Source organism: Bos mutus, chromosome 5 (genome assembly GCF_027580195.1).
Source record: "Bos mutus isolate GX-2022 chromosome 5, NWIPB_WYAK_1.1, whole genome shotgun sequence".
Taxonomy (NCBI): domain Eukaryota; kingdom Metazoa; phylum Chordata; class Mammalia; order Artiodactyla; family Bovidae; genus Bos; species Bos mutus.
The window spans coordinates 40,111,110-40,126,515 of NC_091621.1; positions in this window are offsets into that span (position 1 = coordinate 40,111,110).

The window sequence follows — 15,406 nt, forward strand, 5'->3', positions numbered from 1 at the left end:
TCCTTAAGTGATTCACATTTTAATATTCACATTAAAGTTTGAGGCATACTATGTTTACCAATGAGCTTCCTAGGTGGCATTAGCAGTAAAGAACACCCCTGCTGATGCAGGAGATGTAAGAGACGTGGGTTCCATCCCTGGGTGGGGAAGAGCCCCTAGAGGAGGAAATGGCAACCCATTCCAGTATTCTTGCCTGGAGAATCCCGTGGACAGAGGAGCCTGGTGGGCTGCAGTCCATGGGGTTGGACACGACTAAAGTGACTTAGCACACATGTCCACCATATCAGCCCATTCTTGTAAACACCAGACAACCCGCTTGAGTACTAAGGCTCCCACTCTGGGGGAGTTTCAGTATTTTAGAGCCGGAAGGGCTTCTCTAAAGCACCTATACCTACTTCGTCGTGGTACAGATGATGCTGACACATTCTGAAAGCAAGTCTCTAACAAAACTAAGGTGAAAATGCAAAAAAAATCTCTTTTGACTCAAAAGGCTTCCATTAAACCTGCCATCTTCCTATTTCTTTCTTTCTTTCTTTTCTTAATATTAATTTGGCTGGACCAAGTCTCAGTTGTAGTATGCAGGATGTCAGTATCCTGACCAGGGATTGATTCCAGGCCCCCTGCATCGGGATTGTGGAATCTTAGCCACTGGACTACTAGGGAAGCCCCCTATTTCTTTACTTTAAATTTGTTTCCTATTTGGTGCTTATTACTCAGGGTTCTGTTAAAAGAAAAGCAGGTTTTCTTCGCCAATTTATGTGCAATTTAGGCTAATAGTAAATGTCATCCCAATGACAAGAACAGAGGCAATCATGGCTTTTTCTTTGTTTGGCATGTCCAATTTTTTCAGTGTTTTCTACCTATGGTTTAGCTGCATGCTAGGCAGCTGTAGAAAACCAGCCTGCTAAGAAAGTTTGGTTTTGGATAATCTGGGACAATCACTGAGTCGGTTACAAATATAAATTAGATGTAATAACATGTGGAGAGATGTTAATAATGATGTGTGGAGAGATATCTATGTATCTACAAGGATGCAGGCCATGCTAAAAGAGTGTGTGTCCAGCACAAGTTCAGGGCTTTGGCAATTTCCTGGTTAATTTGCTAAGTCAGGAAGGCCAAACCAGATCCTTCAGGCCAGTGGTAGATTTTTGAACCTAAATATTCTGGTTTGGCTGTCTTCATTATAAAGTTAACCTGTTACTTGCCAAATCGCTGCTTCATTCATGCTCTATTAAGGGGAAAGAAATTCTCATGTGAGTGGGAGCACACACGTTTTAACATGTGATTTACATGAAGCTCGGCTTGGGTCATTTGTTCTTTGAGATATAAATTCAAACATTCATCCCATAGGAGGCAGGAAATCCAGGGTCCCTCCCAGTATGTCTAGGAGTGGACATTGGCCTTAGGTCCCCCTACCCTGACCCCAGCCACTTCGCTCACTTCTGGCTCTAAGTTTGTGCTTCTGTGGGATTTTCTCTCTCATGTCTTGCCTCCTGTGGACATTTCCACTCTGTACTTGCATGGATTAGAGTATCAGATTCACTCCATTTTGCTTGATTTCTCCAAAACGTCACTCACCAAGGTCAGTGGATGTAGCTAACTTGCCCTGTGAATGGAAAAAAAACAGAAGGGCTGTTCTTTGCCGCACAACAGAATAGCTCTTAATGCTGATCACTAGCATCTGTATCCTTAAAAGTCTTCCAGTATTCTCTTTCCCTACATTCCTGCCATGGGGAATTGTCTTCTACTTGGGCTCAAGCCTCCTATCATGTTGTGGCTCCTTCTTTATCCAACTGCCCTCTAAGCTAAACAGCCCTCACCCACAAACAAACCTGTCTCTCCCTGGTGTCCAATATGCTACAAAGGTCCGATGGTCAAAGCTATGGTTTTTCTAGTAGTCGTGTATGGATGTGAGAGTTGGACCATAAAGAAGGCTGAGCATTGAAGAAGTGATGCTTTTGAACTGTGATGTTGTAGAAGACTCTTGAGAGTCCCTTGGACTGCAAGGAAATCAAACCAGTCAATCCTAAAAGAAATCAACCCTGAATATTCTTTGGAAGGACCAATGCTGAAGTTGAAGTGCCAATACTTTGGCCACTTGATGCAAAGAGCCAACTCATTGGAAAAGACCCTGATGCTGGGAAAGACTGAAGACAAGAGGAGATGGGGGCGACAGAGGATGAGATGGTTGGATGGCATCACTGACTCAATGGACAAGAGTTTGAGCAAACTGGGGGAGACAGTGAAGGACAGGGAAGCCTGGTGTGCTGCAAAGAGTCAGACATGGCTGAGTGACTGAACAACAGCAATAAGCCATCTCGTGCAAGGAGTGCCTTCTAAGACTCAAACAGCACATCGTGAGGTTTGTTCAACAAAGGGCCAGAGGATGAATTCTCCCGTGGATATCAGCAACAGCGGGCCCCTTCCTGACACACACACCAATGCCTTCTGTTACAGGATAGATAGATGGATGGCATCCAGGTGCTGTGTACGTGTGTCAATGTATATGCAAGCACGGCTGAGAGAATATATATATGCAAGTGTGCATACATGTGACTATGTGTGTGTTTGCACAGGTAGAGAGCAGCCCTAGGAATCAGATCGAATGTGACGAGGGAAATGTGTAAAGCATGTGTCTAGACTCATTCTTTAGGTGCTGGACCCGATGCTGGGAAATCCCACGTGTCAGTCCCACGAGGACTCAAGGAAGGGATTCCCCATACCCAAGCTACATCTCCTTGAAAATTATCAATTAATTGGGAAGCAACAGAGAGACACAGGGCTTCCCTGGTAGCTCAGCTGGTAAAGAATCTGCCTGCAATGCGGGAGATCTTGGGTTTGATCCCTGGGTGAGGAAGATTCCCTGTTGGAGGGCATGGCAACCCACTCCAGTATTCTTGTATGGAGAATCCCCATGGACAGGGAAGCCTGGTGGGCTACAGTCCACAGGGCTCACAAAGAGTCAGACATGACTGAGCAACTAAAGACAGCACACACAGAGAGACACAAAGGAAATAGACAGAGCCATGGGGAATTGGAAAGACAGAAAAAGAGTTAGCTAAAACAAGATCATCTTGGTTCTCAGAGACCTGGGCTCCATATACCACAAATGCCACTGGAAGAGACAAAGCCAGGAAGACGCTTCTAATTCTTAGGCATAGAAGACCCTGGGGAGGGTGAGCTGCACAGATCTCTGATGCCACAGGAGCCTAAGTGGGGGAGGGCCTGGCTCTTCTGGAGGAGGAGGAGGAGGGCAAGGATACCTTCTCAGAGCCCAACCTGACTGGGGCTGAGACCTGGGGTTTCCAAGCAAAGCAATGTGAGCCTGCCTATAGCCCCAGAGTTGGAAGGATCTGAGACCCTTGGGATGGAAGGGGATCAGGGTAGGGCTCGCATTTCACCAGCCTCTTCTCCCATACTGCTCATATTCCCCAGACCTTGGAATCCTCTGAGGGACTGAGGACAATATGTTTAATGTCACTGGGAGAGGCTGGTGAGGCCAGGACACCCCTGGACATATGCTGGTGGCTGGTTCCATCCTGTGTCCCAGCAGATCCCCTAGGCTTGGGTGTAAAGAAACTGCTGGAAGTTTGTGCTCCACCGCTTGTGGCAGGCAGCATTGTCCCAGGGAGTGCCCCCTCCTCCCGTCTCCTCCAGCCCCACAGGCTAACTTGGCTTTGCCAGCTGAGACCTAGAGGAGTAGTGTGAACAGGGCAGTGTGGAAAGCCTCTCTGAGGAGATAACACTCAGGCCAACAGACAGGATGAGAGTGGGGCTGGCTGTTGGAGAGGGAGGGGCAGGCAGGGGGAGTGGAAGTTCTAGGCCCTGAGGCAGAAAAAGAACTTCAACCTTTAGGAACTGAAAGAGCCAAGTGCCTGGTCAGTAAGGAGGGCAGAACATGAAGCTGGGGACATGGGGAAGTCCAGAATTACTCAGGACCTGCCTTACAGTCTACAGTAGCATTCTGAGCGTGTGCGCGCGCACACACACACACACACACACACACACACACACACACACACACACACACACAGACACTCTGAACGGTTTGCGGGGAAACGCTACTATGGTCTGAATGATGATTCTTAATGCTCATGGGGACTGAAATGGAGGAGTCCCAAGCTGAGAGCAGGCGACTGGTCACGAGGGTAGAGTCCAGGTGAGGAGAGGAGGATAATTTGAAGACGTTGGCATGGTCATGGCAATTGAGAGAAATGGTGGGATTAGCAGTACACTTTGGAGGCAGGGTTTGCTGGACCTGATGATAATACAGATGTGGAAGGTGAGGAGGAATCAAGGACCACAGTCCTTAGCAATGAGGAAGGCGGAGGTGACATAGGCAAGCCCGGGGGAGTAGGTAGCGGGTGAGAATCCCGAGTTCGTTTCAAGACAGGTTAAGCTCAAAATGACCGGGCACCTCAGGTAGAAATGTCACGTGGGACTTGCCTCTGGAAATTGGGCCTCAAAGGGGAGGAAAGGGCCAGTCAGAAATGTGGACTTGCCATCTTGTGGGTGGTGTGTACAGCCATGGAAACGTATAGAGAGGAGCCCCAGACCAAGTCCAAGGGCACTGGCTTTAGAGTCGCTTTGAAGTCACCACCGGGGCAGGAAGAAAACCAGGAGAGCGCCTGTGGGGAAGCCCGGAGAGGGAAGGGTTTCAGGGTGCGGTCAGCTAAGTTAAAGCAGCAGAGAGAGAGGAAGCCTGTGAGGTGAGAGTCTGGTGGATTTATTATGAATGGTGGCAGGCAGAAGTCAGGCTGGAGGGCATGGTGAAGAGGGGATGGCTGAGGAGGAAGTAGAGGCAAGTGTCATGTCCCCTCAACTTATGGCTCTAGGGGAGGCGGTGTGGATCTGGTAGAGGGATTTTTAAAAGACCTGTTCTGCATTCTGGGTGGAAGCCAGAGAATGAAAGTGTGAACGAGACGGGGTTAGGCCTCCCTCAGGTGCCCCTACCTCTTCCAATAGAGTTGAGGAAATCTCTACCCCCAAACAGGGCTTCTCTCGTAGCTCAGTTGATAAAGAATCTGCCTGCAATGCAGGAGACCCCAGTTTGAGGCCTGGGTCGGAAAGATCCCCTGGAAAAGGAAATGTCAACCCACTTCAGTATTCTTGCCTATAGAATCTCATGGACAGAGGAGCCTGGCAGGCCCCAGTCAATGGGGTCGCAAGAGTCAGACACGATTTAGTGACTATCACCACCTACCCTTGAACCTGGACCTCAGCCTCTCGGGCCCCATTTTGGGCTGCATGGAGAGGAAGTGCCAGGACCCGGGTGAACGCAGCTGGGAGGGGAGGGCGTGCCTCGCTCTGGAAATAGAAAACCAATGCTGGTAACTAAGTAACTCCTGGAGATGGGGCAAAGGCCCTGGCAGAGCCTGAAGGAGCAAAAATAATCTGTGCCGCTTGGGCGGTGAGGCACATCGGACGTGGGGGCCGGAGAGACCTGGCCTGCGGTCCCTCAGCCCCCAGCAGCCCTCCCTGGCCTGCAGGGGTGGGCTCTGCTCTTCAGTCTTGCTCCGGCCCGGCCAGAAGCAATGGGTCCTGGCAGGCAGAGCCTCCTCAGTTAATGGCCATGCACCAGTGCCCAGGCCAGCAAGCTCGGTCCCCTCTGCCTCACAGCACTGCCTGTTCTGGACCCCAGATGAGAACATCACCCAGACAGACAAGCAGGCAGAGCCCCGCTGAGGCCCAGCCAGGCAGCTGTGGCCTGGGCAGCCCCAGTTGCCTGTGGTCAGGGAGGGGTGGCCTCCCACCCTACTTCAGGAGGCAGGCCTCGACCACCCCAGCCTCCCTCAGATCTCCTTGCCCAAGGTCCAAAAGGTTATGCACACACTGCCCCTAACACACGCTCGCACACACAGCAGATGACAAGGTCCTCAGAGGGAAGGCTGATCTAACAGCATCTATGACTTGCTGGGTGATGGGTGGGTTTTGGGTGCAGAACCTGCTGAATAAGGATCTGGTCCTTCTCCCTCTTTCAGCACCCCTGTCCTCGCTCACCTTAGGAACAAGGACGCCTCCATCTCTCTGCTTCACTTCCTATTGCCAGGCTCACTTCTAAGATCGCAGGAAGCAAGAGACACAACTTCTCATCGAGCAGATGGTGCCGGAAGATGGAGTGAGGCCCCCAGGCCTGCCCCTCTTCCTTCATAGCACACCATCCCCACGAAAGCAGGGCTTTGAGGAGCGGAAGGTGCTAGACTCCAGAGCACAAGGGTTGAGCCCCTCTCTCCCAGGGAAGGAAAGGAAGGTGAGAATCACTGACCTGAGAAGTTTCCATGAACTCTGGCCATGCTGGAGAAGGGGGAGAGGCCCGCACAAGCGGGCAAGGCACAGGGGAAGGCAGTAACCTCTCCTCGTGGTTTCCTTACCATAAATTTCTAATTGGATCTGGATCCAGGGGTACAAACAGACACACAGGACCTGCCTGAGGAATGAGCAGGGCTGGGAGCCACGTGCCACCAGGACTTTAGAGGAATTTGGGGTGCTGGTAGCAAGGGACTCAGGCCCTGGTCCCCTGGGGGATTGGTCTCAGCAAGGGAAGACGGTTTACCCAAGAAGGAACCCAAGGCCAGGCCCATCCCCTCTCCTTCTGCCTCCCAGCACAGCAGTGCCCTCTGGTTACAGACAAACTATGAGTGTGGGTGAGAGAGAGAAGGGGTCGTGGTTGATCCCCAGAAGCAGCAGGCTCTGTACCCCACTCTGCTGATTCAGCCACCGCCCCCACCCCCCTCACACACCTCCCTCCCAAGCTGATGGGAACAAAGAGGCTGCAAGTTTCCAGTTGTAAAAGTTGGGGAGGAGCGATCAAGAACAAAGATCAAGGCTTCGGATTTTCCATGACACTCGTGCAGGGGCGGGGGCACCAAGCTTGCTGAACTGTCTGGCTCAGTTCCCATCACCGTGCCCTCTGGGAAGCTGGAAGCTGCCACCTGGGCCTAGGGCAGTGCCAGGCTCACCACCAGCATGGCGCCCTCTGCTGGGGCCGTCTGGGTAGGAGGCACACTCACTGCTCTGCAGGGTGGGGCAGAGCCTCCTGACCTCTGGGTCCTCAATCCCAAGTCCTCCCAGCTCTCTAAGATCAGACCGCCTCAGAGCTCAGGAGCTCACCGCACCTAGCGGCCCCCTAAACCTGCGCCCCTGTGCAGAGGCCAATGACAGAGCATAGGAGGTGTGGACTTTGGGTGGGTGGCCTCATTGGTAGGAGGCTAAAGGGCAGTTGGGCTTCCCTGGTGGCTCAGCTGGTAAAGAATCCGCCCACACTGCGGGAGACCTGGGTTCAGTCCCTGGGTTGGGGAGATCCCCTGGAGGAGGGCATGGCAACCTACTCCAGTATTCTTGTCTGGAGAATCCCATGGACAGAGGGGCCTGGCAGGCAACAGTCCATGGGGTTGCAGAGAGTCAGACACGGCTGAAGCGACTAAGCACACAGAGTGCAGTTGGAACTGGGCCGCCTCCCTTGGTGGGGCCCGTCTCTGTGGCCCCCGCCTCCACTGATACCTGACTCTCAGCTTATGAGCAATCTGGGACTGGGAGAAGCCCACCCAGTTAAACACATGATGGTATGTCATGGAGCCCTCTTCAACTTTTTAAAAATGTCAGACAAACCCATGTATCCAGACAGGGAGCATCCTCCCTGTACCAAAGTACAGTAAGTGGGAAAACAATAAGTAGATTATGAAACCATTTTACAAAAAATAATTAGACTTCAAACCACTGTACTTGGATATCTGTATTTAAATAACTATAGTGACTCAGACGGTAAAGCATCTGCCTGCAATGCAGGAGACCCACTTTCAATCCCTAGGTCCGGAAGATCCCCTGGAGAAGGAAATGGCAACCCACTCAAGTACTCTTGCCTGGAAAATCCCATGGATGGAGGAGCCTGGCAGGCTATAATCCACGGGGTTGCAAAGAGTTGGACACAACTGAACGACTTCACTTTCACTTTGAATGTGCTTAGAAGGAAGCATAGAAAAATAAATGTCCAAACTTAAGCCCGGGGTCATTTGGATTAGAATTAAAGGAAAGAATTTCTTATTTGAATTTTTATACTAAGCAAGTGCGTGCGTGCTTAGTTGCTCAGACGTGTCTGACACTTTCTGACCCCATGGACTGTAGCCTGAGAGCCTCCTCTGTCCTTGGGATTCTCCAGGCAAGAACACTGGAGTGGGTTGCCATGCCCTCCTCCAGGGGATCTTCCCAACCCAGGGATCAAACCCGGGTCTCCTGCATTGCAGGCAGACACTTAACCCACCCGAGCCACCAGGGAAGCCCCCAAGCGTGTATAATTTTATAATTAAAAAAAAGATGAGGGTTGGGGAGGTGGTTTAGAGCAGTCTAAGTATGTAGATAGAGTTGGGCACACGCATAGACATGCCAGGTGTGTGCACGCACTCACACACACACACTCCTGTGCGCATGCTCACACCAAGCACATCTAGCCCACCAAGGAGGGCACATCTGGTAAATCTGGCAAAAACCTGGGTGCACACCTGGCTCAGGCACATCCCCACAGACCTGGGCTCCCCTGGCTTGTGTCTGGCAGGGCCCGAAGCTCTCTCTAGGCACGGATCCCATCCTCTTGCTTCCCCAGCCTCCATTTACTCCGCCTCCCCTCCCCTCCCCTCCCAAGCCCCCCAGGCCTCCAGCATTTCCTGCCAGGTATTCACACAGCAGGACCCTGCCCAGTCAAGGGAGTCAACAAATCCAGGAGAGGAGTGCTTGGCCTGGTCATGAAGATGGCCTCCCCTTCCTCTGGGGCACTGGGGCACCCATCTCCAAAACCGGGGTTGTCCCAGGGTTTCCTTTGGATCCCGGTTTGATTAAGAAATCACCTGGGCCTCAGCCAGTCCAAATGTGATCCTGATTCTGCCTCTTACATGTTGGGTGATCTTGGACTAAGGTTATTAAAACCATCTGAGCCTCAGTTTCCTCATCTGTAACATGGGATTAATAAAGTTATTGTGAAACTCAAAGATGATAATATCTATGAGACGAAATGCTTCGGAAGACAAACAAGGAAATGACAATCAGGTGTCAGGATCTGGCTCCCTCCAGGGCAGAGAATAGGGCTGTGATCAGGGCAGGACACAAGGACCTCTGAGGTCCTGGCAGGGTTCTAATTCTGGGCTATGGGAACAAGGATGTTTAATTTATAATTATTTATTAAACTGTTCATATACGTATATATTTAACAGATGTATGAGATGTTTCATAAAAAATGTTTTGAAAAGTTTCATATTCAGCATAAATGTAAAATAATATGAGCAAGTATAAGTTCCCATTCTCATTCATACTCTCTGAGGTCAGGGTTAGCTGTGCAGCAAGGGTGACCTAACAAGTAGAGATTTCATTTATAAACCTAGACCAGTGTTGTTTTCTTTGCTAGGGGAGGCCTGGGAGGGTAGAGGTGCCTAAGAGGTGTGGGTTGCTGTAGGTCCACTCAAAACTAGCCTGTTCTTCCCCACAGCTCCTCCCCACCACAGGGGGCTGAGAGCTATGCGCACAGCTGCCCATCCAACTTCCGGGCTGGCATTATTCTCACCCCTGCAAAGTTCCCTGAACCCCAGACAGCCTCCTTTCTGCACCCAGCTGCCACTCCGCATTCTTCAGCAGCATGGCCCCGTTCTTGGTCCCCACTTCCTGCTTCACTGGGGTCCTTCCTCAGGCCTGGAATGTCTGGCCCCCCGACTTCCCAGCCTTTCCTGGCCCTGCTCCTAGCTCTCCTAGACAGTGAGGCATTCTCTGCCACCCCACAGCACCCCAGGGCTCCAAGGCCCAGTCTGCACAACAGTGTCCCCCCTGTGCTGGCTCTGACTCCAGTGGAGGGCTCCCTTGGGAGAACTGGGCATGGAGGCAGGGCCCCCGCTGCCATCCCAGGCCAGAGACACCATGCTGGGCCACAGTACCCCAATGGTCCTCAGGCCTGAGCCCACCCTGCCATCAGAGGCCACAGGAATTTCTGTGGGGCCTGGCCAGGCTTCTGCCTGGTGACCGTCAGCTCCCTACCCCCCATCTGACTTGCTCCCTGACTCTTCCTGACTCGGCTTCTGTTCGACTCTGTGATTTAGTCTGTCTCGCCTCCCTGATTTTCTGTGGGCCTCAGTCTCCTCCATCCTGCCCAGACAGCACAGGGGCAGCAGGAACCTTCTAACTGCATTGCAGGGTGGGGCAGCCCCTGGGCTTCTGACCCTTGCCCCCAGCCTGAGCCTTTGCCGGCTCCTCTGGGAGGTCTCCCCACCTCACCGCACCCCCCCAGGTGAAAAGAGCCTGAGGGCCTCAGTGGTAGAGCCAAGCTGAAAGGGAAGAGGAAGCTGATGAAACTGGGGTGCAGGCAGATGGAACTTCTGTTGTTAGGGGAATGAAGAGCAACGGGGTGGGAGGCTGTCTGAAGTTTTGTGTAATAAGAGCTAAGAAGGAAGTTGAGTTCTGGAGGAAAACAGAGCCTTGAGTGACGTAAGAGTGGGTTTCTGGGATAAATTCTGATACTACGTTCTTCTCGGGATCTAACCTCAAGCCTGCCTGCTGCAGAACTAGCTCTTCCCTATCTGTTCCTTTCTTGCACCGTCAGAACCTGTACAGGGAGTAAAGTGAAAGCAGGAACAAGAAGTGCTTGCGAAGTAGAGAGAGTCTTTCTCGTCAGCCTGTAAAGCCACCAGGATGTCCCCTCCCCACCCCCAATCACCTGAAGCTCCCCAGTCCTTGGCACAGTCCAGAGACCATGCTGGAGGCAGAGGCCACTCCAAGCCATGTAGACAATCTTCCTTTCATGATCCTATTTATTATTCTTTTCCCACCTCTCCACCCCTTCCCCACCAGCTGCTTAAAATATTTTTCAAACAGAAAAATCCAACCACAGCTGGAAACCAACCCTAAAGTTAGTCCAGAACGTGGGAGCTGCCAGGGAAAATTGCCGGAGCTCAGGCAGGGCTGTGGGAGGCAGGGCCTCAGCCACGGAGGCAGCCCGGCTCTCTGGGGGCCCCAGAGGGACAGGAGGCCAGGCAAGAGGGCCCTCGGGTCCCATCACCATTCCACACAAGGTCAGTGAAGACTCGTGGTGGCCAGGCCTTGGGCTGGGGCCCTGAAGGGACACAAATCAGTTAAGTAAAGAGACCTCTCCTCAAGGAGTGACAGGCTTCAGGAGAGGGTAAGGCACAGGCCCTCCAGTGACAACAAGAACATACACTTAGAGAGTGTTTCGAGGTCCAGGCCTAAGTACTTTTACAAATGTGGTTCAAAGCCCTATCAGGGCTTCCCTGGTGGTCCAGTGACTGAGAATCCACCTGCCAACGCAGGGGACATGGGTTCGATTCCTGGTCTTGGAAGATTCCACATGCCACTAGGCAGCAAAGCCGTGCGCCCCAGCTACTGAGCCTGCGAGCAGCAACTGCTGAACCCTGCCCACCCTAGTGCCCACGAGCCACAACTACTGAGCCCGAGTGCTGCAACCACTGAAGGCCTGCTCCACAACGAGAGAACCCACCACAAGGAGAAGCCTGCTCACCGCAACTAGAGAAAACCCAAGTGTAGGTACCAAGACCCAACACAGCCAGATATTTAAATAAAATTTTAAAATCCTATCAGCCCTGTACAGAAAGTACTGCTGTTCTTCTCATCTTGTAGAGGAGAAAACCAAGGCACACAGAAGTTAGGAAACTTTCACCCCACCATACAACTGTAAAGGCTAGAGGCAGAATCTTGGCCCAGGGAGCCCAGAATCCATGCTCTTAGTGCTGTACTCTGCTACCTCTGTACGTGCAAAGGCAAGGCAAGAACCCCATGAGACAGTATAAGCAAGTTCACATGAAAGTTCAGAGATGGTGCCTGGCAGAGGGTCAGAATCAAGGAGGGCTTCGTGGAGGAAGCAGCACAAGCACCACTTCTGGAAGGAGAGTGGGGACTTTGGGCCTATCTCAGTGGCAGGGGCAGAAGGTATAGAGCAGAGAAAGCTGAGGCAGGAGCAGACAAAACCAGGACCCAGGGGACCCAACTCCCAGCATGTGACCCCCACCACTCAAGAGGCCACCCCCACCCCTGCCCAGTGCTCAGAGAGAAAGAATGCATAGCTGAACCCAGGCCTGGCCACAGCGACCACGGTCCAGATTCACCCTCCATCTCTCCAGCATCCCAGGCTGCTTTCTCACCTCCCTCTGACACCTCCCATCCAATCCTCTCACCCTTCCTGTTTGTACTGGTCCCCTTGCACACCTGTTCACAGGGGTGGGTTAGAGGCCAAAACTACTAAAAATTCTCTATAATACAAATGTTTGGTGGCATTTAACTTAGACCAAAGTCACCAAGCTGTCTTGTGCCCATGCAGCCATGTGGCCTAAAGACCCCAAGAGATAGGGTGGCAGGTCCCTGGGCTGGACACTTCTCTCTGTCTTGCGTCCACTTGTCTCTGAGGCCTCTTCCAGTCACGGGGTCTGAGCCTCAGTTTTCTCTCTGGATCTGTTTGGTGTGTTCCGTTTCAGGTCTGAAGTCCTCCTGAGCACAGAGTATTCATTTTTCTTCTCCATCCCTAAGGCTTGCCATGGAAAGACCAGCTGGGTGGATGCTCAAGGCTAATTCAAAGCTGGTGGCATTGGCCAGTCTCCTGTGGGCCTTCCATGCAAGCTTCTAAGAGCTTGTTGATACTGAATCACCATCACCATAATATCTGATAATAGCTGCCGTTTATTGAATGCTTATTGCCTGATGGGCAGTATTCTAGAAATTTCTCATGAATTAGCTCATTTCATCATTTTAACAATGCTACATATGGTTGGATGGCATCACTGACTCAGTGGACATGAGTCTGAGCAAACTCCAGGGGTGGTGAAGGACAGGGAAGCCTGGCGTGCTGCAGCTAGACACGACTTAGTGACTGAACAACAATATATGAGGAAGCTGAGGCCCAGAAAGGGTTAAAGGTGGTGCCCAAGGTCACACTCAGGTGCACAGCTTCCACAGGGAGGGAGGGAGCACCCGGAGGGCAATGACTGTGTTTTGTTCGTCATTGTCTCTCTGCCCCAAGTCCCTGCAAGGCTGGCCTTTACTAGCGCAGGAGAAGTGGGAAGACAAAGCTGTGAATTCGAAACAACTGCCTCCTGTCCAGGAAATCTGTGAAAACCACCTGCCCCAGGCCCATGACGTGGAGGGCTCTGAGTTCTTTCTCAGCTCTGGGCCAGCTCGACTCCAGTTGCAAGGACCTACCTGTCCCAAGGTGGGCCTCGCCTGGGTGCATGGAGATCCCAGGACAGGTAGCTGGCTGCTTCTGGTCCCACCAGGCAGGACAGGCCAGGTCAGTGCCAGGTCTGCTGCTGTGGTACCTCAGCTTTGGGTGGGTTCCTTTCCTGGGATCTTGGCTCCTCCTGAATCCTTCTGTGGAAGCTGCTGCTGCTGCTGCTGCTAAGTCGCTTCAGTAGTGTCTGACTCTGTGTGACCCCGTAGACCGCAGCCCACCAGGCTCCCCCGCCCCTGGGATTCTCCAGGCAAGAACGCTGGAGTGGGTTGCCATTTCCTTCTCCAATGCATGAAAGTGAAAAGTGAAAGTGAAGTCGCTCAGTCGTGTCCGACTCCTAGCGACCCCATGGACTGCAGCCTACCAGGCTCCGCCGTCCATGGGATTTTCCAGGCAAGAGTACTGGAGTGGGGTGCCATTGCCTTCTCCTTCTTCTGGAGTGGGTTGCCATTGCCTTCTTCTTCTGTGGAAGCAAACAACCCCAAACCTCTGCCGGTGTTAAGGCTGAGCCTCAAGAACTGAGGGCCAGGCTGCTGGGCCTCTTGCGCCCCCTGGTGGAAGGAACAAAGTAGTGCACATGCTGCAACTGCTTTGTGAATCCAACCTTCCCTTTTCTCTCCCCCCTCCATCCTCTCTCCTCTTCTCACCTTCATTCACTCACCCTTGACTGCACGTCCACCAGGGGCTGGGCACCTGCCATGAGATGGGGATGCAGACCGTGTCCTGTGACTGTGACACTGTCCTTGTGCTGAGGTGCTCATCTTGTACTCACTTAACTCATTCCCTCATCCTACACACAGCTGTGGAGCTTCTACTCTCTGCCAGGCTATCCTCTAGGCTCCAGAGACACCATCTCTGCCCACACGGAATGGACAGTCTAACAGGACATTCAGCCTGGTTAACAGAGGATTATAATGGAGAAAGCACAGGCGCTAGAGAAGAGACAGATAGATGTGAAGACAGCAGGGCTGATGCCAGGCAGCGTGTGCTCAGGGGCGGCAGGAGAAGATTCCAGAGTGACATCTGGTCTGGGCTTGGGTGGCTGTGTAGGATCTCTCTGGGAGTAGGACAAAGGGTGTGGATTGGGTGGGGCAGGGAGGAAAGAATATCCCACACAAAGAGGGCAGAACTAGCGAGCACATAGAGTCCCGGCATGTTTAGGGAGCTACAAATAGTCTGCTGTGGTCAGAGCGTGTGGTTAGAGGGAAGAGGGCAGCAGGAGACTGGAAGGTCCTTGCAAGCTGTGGGGTTTGGGTCTTTTCCTGCAGCCTGTGAGGAGCCACCGAAGGTTTTAAGAGACAAGATGATACCACCACGTTTGCATTTTATGTATTGTAATTAATTAATTAGGCTGTGCCAGGTCTTGGTTGTGGCAGGGTAGGAACTTTGATCTTAGTTGCACCATGTGGGATTTTTAGTTGCAGCATGCAAATTCTTAGTTGCTACATGTGGAATCTAGTTCCCTGGCTAGGGATTGAACCCACGCCCCTTGCATTGGGAGTACAGTCTTAGTCACCCCAGAGAAGTCCCTGCATTTTATTTAGGAAAGGACCAGTAGACCAATGGAATGTGGGCTATAAGAGCAAGCAGCAGGGGCTCGTGGAGCCCTTGTACTCCTCTGGGTGACATGGATTCACTTCTCCAAGCTGCAGACTCCTCATCCATTAAAGGCGGTAACGATGCCCCATGGGCAGAGTTGTTGAGCGGACCAGGTAGTGCCTACCCCAGTGCCTGGCACATAATAGACACTCAGTAAACGATCATTTTTTTTGAAGTCAGAAAGCCTACTAGGCAGGCTATTACAATTGCTTAGGCAACAGATGTGGAGGACTGCATCCAACCACTGACTATAGAGGGATGAGGAGTGAGAAATGGAGCGCTTCCTGCTGTATCAGTAAACAAGGATGTCACAGCCATCAGCAATCGCAGCCCTCCAATGTGACTGGCGAGCCCTAAGGGCACTCAGGAAAGAGGAGAATACCTGTGATCCAGCAGCCATCAGGACTGCAGACACTCCCTATGGTGAGCCCCAAGGGAGCTCAGGATGGGGAAAAAACTGAGGATACTGGCCCAGGATAGCTGGGATGCGTATGAAATGAATTTCAGTGAGCCCAGACGCTTGCATCTTCCCATACTTAGAAAAGCACTAATTTCCTTAACTTGGGATATCTGATTTTCTTC